This window comes from Helianthus annuus, chromosome 8 (assembly GCF_002127325.2).
Source record: "Helianthus annuus cultivar XRQ/B chromosome 8, HanXRQr2.0-SUNRISE, whole genome shotgun sequence".
In the NCBI taxonomy this organism is placed as follows: Eukaryota; Viridiplantae; Streptophyta; class Magnoliopsida; order Asterales; family Asteraceae; genus Helianthus; species Helianthus annuus.
Window position 1 is genome coordinate 34,176,216 of NC_035440.2, and position 6,000 is coordinate 34,182,215.

Here is a 6,000-nt window from a genome sequence, read left to right on the forward strand (position 1 = left end):
CAGTTTCTGAAACAGACAAGTGCCATTGGTTTCTCTGTGGCCTTGGTCCGGCCTATGAGCATTTTTCCACAACCCACCGTGCTCTCGGAACTGCTTCTTTTCGCGAACTTCTAGCGAAATCTGAAAATCAAGAAACTTTCATGCAGTCTCTACATGGGCAGCAACCGCCCCCAGTTGCTTTCGCGGCCCAACAATCCCGCACTGGTAATCCTTCTCGTTCTAACTCTACTTCCTCTTATTCTAATCGTGCAAGCCGTGGCCGTGGCCGTGGTGCAGGCCGTGGTCGATCTCGTCGACCACCTCATTGTCAACTGTGCAGAACTGATGGTCACTATGCCAATACGTGCCCAAGTCTTGCCAGTTTTGCCAAATAAGCTGCTCCCACCGTTGATGCTCATCTCGCGCATGCTTTTCATGCTCAGTGCCATGTCACTGACGAGGACCATCCTGATTGGACTGGTGATACAGGTGCGTCTGCCCACATGACCCCCTTTGTTGAGGATCTTGATACTTCCTCAGCCTTATCGGGTCCTGATTTCGTTCGTTTTGGTAATGGTCATACATTACCCATAACGAATATTGGTACAAAATCACTTTCAAATCATATTCATTTAAAAAATGTTCTCGTTGTACCACATCTCACCAAACGCCTCTTATCCATCAGCAAACTTACTCATGATTCTCCTGTTGATGTTTTATTTTCTAATAAGTCCTTTCATATTCAGGATCGAAAAACCAAGGCGATCCTAGCAAAGGGCACATGTGAAAATGGTCTCTATGTTCTTCGCGAAGGAAATCATGCTTTCATTGCTTCCTACTCGACTCCGCATCTAAAAGCCTCCTATGAAAGTGGCACGACCGCCTTGGACACGTGTCTTTTGATATTATTTCTAGACTTCGTAAACATGGTTTTTTATTTGTTACTTCATTATTTCCAAAACCTAATGTTTGCGCTTCTTGTCAATTGTCTAAATCTCATCGTGTGCCATTTACTTTAAATTCTAAACGATCCATGCATGCTTTAGATTTAATGCATTGTGACTTATGGGGTCCATCGCCTGTCATCTCCTCTAGTGGCTATCGATTTTATGCCATCTTTGTAGATGATCACTCTCGCTTTACATGGTTTTATCCACTTAAGCAAAAATCAGATTTTTATGAGGCTTTATTAATTTTTGCACCGTTTGTTCAAAATCAATTGTCATGTAAAATTAAGGTGCTCCAAAGTGATGGGGGAACTGAATTTACTAATAATCGTGTTCAAAAATTTTTCCATGAACAAGGCATTCATCACCAAATGTCATGTCCTCACACCCCTGAACAAAATGGCCGTGCTGAACGAAAACATAGACACATAACCGAAACAGGTCTTGCTATGCTCTTCAACTCTCATGCTCCCGCCACTCTATGGTCTGATGCCTTCGCATCCGCCACCTTCATCATCAATCGCCTACCTTCCTTGGTCCTTAATTTCAGATCTCCTTATGAAGTCTTATATGGCCGTTGTCCGACATATTCCAACCTTCGCATTTTTTGTTGTCGTGTCTTCCCATATTTGCGTGATTATGCCAAGCACAAACTTGCACCTCGTAGTGCGGAATGCATTTTCATTGGCTATGATGTCAAATATAAAGGTTATCGGTGCTTAGACCCTTCTACTCAACGAGTTTACACTACTCGTCATGCCCAATTCGATGAGGATAATTTTCCTTTCGGTGCACATGTTTCTCCGGTTGATCAGGCAACATTAATCTTCTCCAATTTTGATGAGACCTTACCAACTAATCCTTTTCCCAACCCACCATTTTTACCCACACCTACTGATCACCATACACCCATTCGGCCCAACCCCATTAACCCTTTACCCAAACCCGATCACTCTCCATGTCCCATGTGTTCGGCCCACTCCTTTCCAGCCTCCTCGGCTCAGCCCGTTTCAGCTCCCTCGGCCCAACCTGTTCCATCCGATGCTACCACCCAATCTAATTCTGAACCTTCTTTGTCCCCTCCCACATCTCCTTCGTTCCACTCGCACCACTCATCTCCTTCGGCCCAATCTTCCACATCTCCTTCCGCGTCTCCCACTGCACCCGCTCCTCAATCCTCTACCAGTATTCTTGGCCCTCATCCTTCCACTACCCCAAACCCTGAGGATGGATCATCTGCTGAGCCGATACCTACTCATCCTATGCGGACTCGATCAAAAAACGGCATTTACAAACCCAAATATTATGCTAATCTGTCTTTATTTTCAGGTCCTTTACATTATGCTTTACTTGCAGCACAGGATCCTCGTGGTTACAAATCTGCAGCAAAACATTCTAAGTGGGTAAAAGCTATGGAGGAAGAGATTCCTGCCCTACAACAAAATAATACTTGGGTTCTAGTTCCTCGTCCACAGGATGCAAATATTGTTGGCTCGAAATGGATTTATCGTACAAAATACAAAACAAATGGTTCTATTGATCGCTACAAGGCCCGTCTTGTTGCTCAAGGCTTCACTCAGGTTCCTGGTATTGATTTCTCGCATACTTTCAGTCCCGTTGTGAAGGCGTCTACTGTTCGGGTGGTTCTTGCACTCGCCACCATCTATGGGTGGTCGCTTCGCCAGTTGGATGTCCGCAATGCCTTTCTCAACGGAAATCTAACTGAAACAGTTTACATGGAACAACCGCCGGGATTTATAAATTCTCAGTTTCCTCATCATGTGTGTCGTCTACAAAAGGCTCTTTATGGTCTCAAACAAGCACCTCGTGTGTCACACCCCAACCGATGGCGGAAACATCGGGATGAGACGTACAAACTGTTCAAAGACATCATAACACTAAATGTGACAATATAATTAAGTTTCATTTATTAAAATACCAAAGGTTCATACATAATGTCACAAAAGAAAATAACAACATAATACATGATTTATTTCTAGGTGGGTTTCTAAGCCATCCTAATCAATTCTTCGAATCTTGATTTCTCATCCTGCAGTATGCATTTAAAATAAAGTCAACAACACATGTTGGCAAGTATACAAGTTTGAATATAGCATAATATGTTTAAAATAGTTTAACTTGATCAAATCCACGTGAACACCTGATTTCATATTAACAGTTATACTCGTAACGATGAAACTATGTGTTCAAACCAAAGTTTAACGCAATTAACATAGCCTAACCCTCGAAAGGGTGGTAACATAGAATAAAAACCTAACAATACCCATAATATTATGGGAGGGGCGTTTCTCAACCTACAGCGCTGCCATTGTTAGGGGAGGCTTGCAAAGTTAATGAACACACAGTCATAAATGTTTAACATTAGCATAACATGATTAACATGAGTCAAATAGATTCACAAGAAATGTGGATAGATAGTGCAAAAATGTTTAACATAGTGTGTTTTGATATAGGAAATGCATACTACACCCAAAAGTGTAAAATAGAAAATGGGTCATGTATACTCACCTTAGAGTGCGTTGCGTATTTCTTGGAAAAGATAAAGAATCAGGGATTTCCCCAAGAGAATGTGCACAAGAGAATTACCCTATTAATTTTGAAGGATTTTGTTAAATAATGGGAATTTTGGAGATTATTAAACTAACAAGGCAAAAATAATATTTCTAGAACAATAATCATATGCCTTATATTTTGTATTTAATGAAATATATGACAAATAAATGAGTAAAATGATAATTCTGATTAAAATATAAATTCTGAAATATAAATTCTGGAAATAAATAAAACAGAAATAAAAATTCTGATTTAAATATTACTTCTGATTTTAAAAAAAATAAATTCTGATTTAGAAATAATAAAATAATAAATTCTGGTTATATAAAATAAATCTGATTTTAAGATATAATTTCTGATTTAATGAATAAAACAGAATAATAATTCTGTTATATAATTAAATTCCAGATTTTAATAATATATCAATAAATCTGTTTTAATAATAAAAATAATAGTTATATTAAATAAATCTGTTTAAATATATTAACAATAATAATAATATTAATAAATCTGTTTTATTAAAATAATTATTCTGTTAATACTATTTCTGTAAAAAAAAAAATAATAGTAACAATAATTCTGTTTGAATAATAATAATATTATTAATAATAATACTAATAATAATAATAATAATAATAATAATAACAATATTAATAATAAAATCAATAATAAAAATTGCAAATATATAAGAAAAAGGACGGAAGAAGTTGGTACCGGGCGGCGAAGATGGTGGCAGACGGTGGTCCGGTGATGGTGAACTCCGGCGGCGAGAGTGGTTCTCGGTTTTCCGGCGACGGACGAAAACGTATCGAGCTCGGGTGTTGTTTCGGGTTGTTTCGGTTCGATCGGTTTGAAAGGAATAAAACGAGAAGGGTGGCCGGATATATATATAGGAGATGGATGATGACAGTTACAGATCGTGAAAGGTCACAAAGTATTCCGGTGAATACGTAAAGGGTCGGGGAAGACGAACAGGTTTCTTGGGCGGTTTAACTGAAATTGAATCGCATTTAATATCGGTTAAAGATAACTCGAGTCCCATTTATTTCGGATGTGGTATTCCCGACCGAGTGGTTGATGCGTCGTTTGTTAAGCGGGAGGTCGCGGGTTCGACTCCGGTTCACGCGGTTCAAACCATTTTTTTTATATAACTGATAGACTAACTAACTGGGTTAGCCACTAACTGAGTTTTCTAACTCAGTTAGTGTCCCCCTTTGATAAAAACTGACCTGGTTAGCTGATTTAACAAGATTTAGCTAACTGGGTTAGTTTAATTAACCAAAACTAACCAAAAATCATTTTCTTTTATAATTCTTTTGTTTTATAACTTTATTTATTTAATCTAAATTATTAGTTTACTTATTTATAATATTAATAGAATAATATAAAAATCATTTTATCCCAAATTTTGATATTTTTACCGAATTAACGCGTAAATTCCTAATTTTCGTATGGTTTAGGGTAATCTCTTGGCAACGATGAATTTAAGACATGTTTCAATTGTTTTGACAATACATCGCATTCAAACACAAATATGAATAAAATCATGCATTTTCATTATGATTTCAAGTCTCGAGTACAATTTGGGAATAAAACCAAATACCACAAAGGTACAACTTACAAAAATAGAAAGTACAAGCAGACTTGCCAAAAATAGAAAGATCGAAAATACGAGATGTCACATCGTGCCTGGTTTCAGCGACTGAGTACCTTTTTGCTCAACAATGGGTTTCTCTGCAGCAAGGCCGATACTTCTTTATTCGTCTACAAAAAAGGAGCCTCTATTGTTTATCTTTTAGTTTACGTGGATGATATAATTGTCACCGGCAGTGATCCTCAGCTTATTCAGTCGTTTATCACTAGATTGCACAAAGAGTTTTCGGTTAAAGATCTGGGTATATTGGGATATTTTCTTGGGCTTGAAGTTGCTTATTCTGCCACAGGCGTTTATCTAAGTCAAGCAAAATATGCTCATGATATTTTAGCTCGTGCCGGTTTACTAGATTCCAAGCCAGTTGACACCCCGCTTTCTACCACTGACACCTTTCATAGCAAAGGTGATTCATTTCATGATCCTACACTTTACCGGTCATTAGTTGGTGCTCTGCAATATCTCACCATAACTCGTCCGGATCTTTCTTATGCTGTTAATCAGGCGAGTCAACATCTCCGGTCTCCTACAGTCTCTCACTTTCAGTCGGTCAAGCGCATCTTGCGGTATGTTAAAGGGACCATCACTTTCGGCTTATGTTTTTCCAAACCAACCACTACCCAATTAGTTGGCTACTCTGATGCTGATTGGGCTAGATGCATTGAGACAAGAAGATCGACTTACGGTTACTCTATTTATTTGGGTGGTAATCTTGTCTCCTGGAGCGCAAAGAAACAACCAACTGTGTCTCGGTCTAGTTGTGAATCAGAATATCGTGCTATGGCCAATACTGCTGCAGAGATAATTTGGCTCACTCATCTTCTACGTGAGTTGCATGCTTTACCTGTG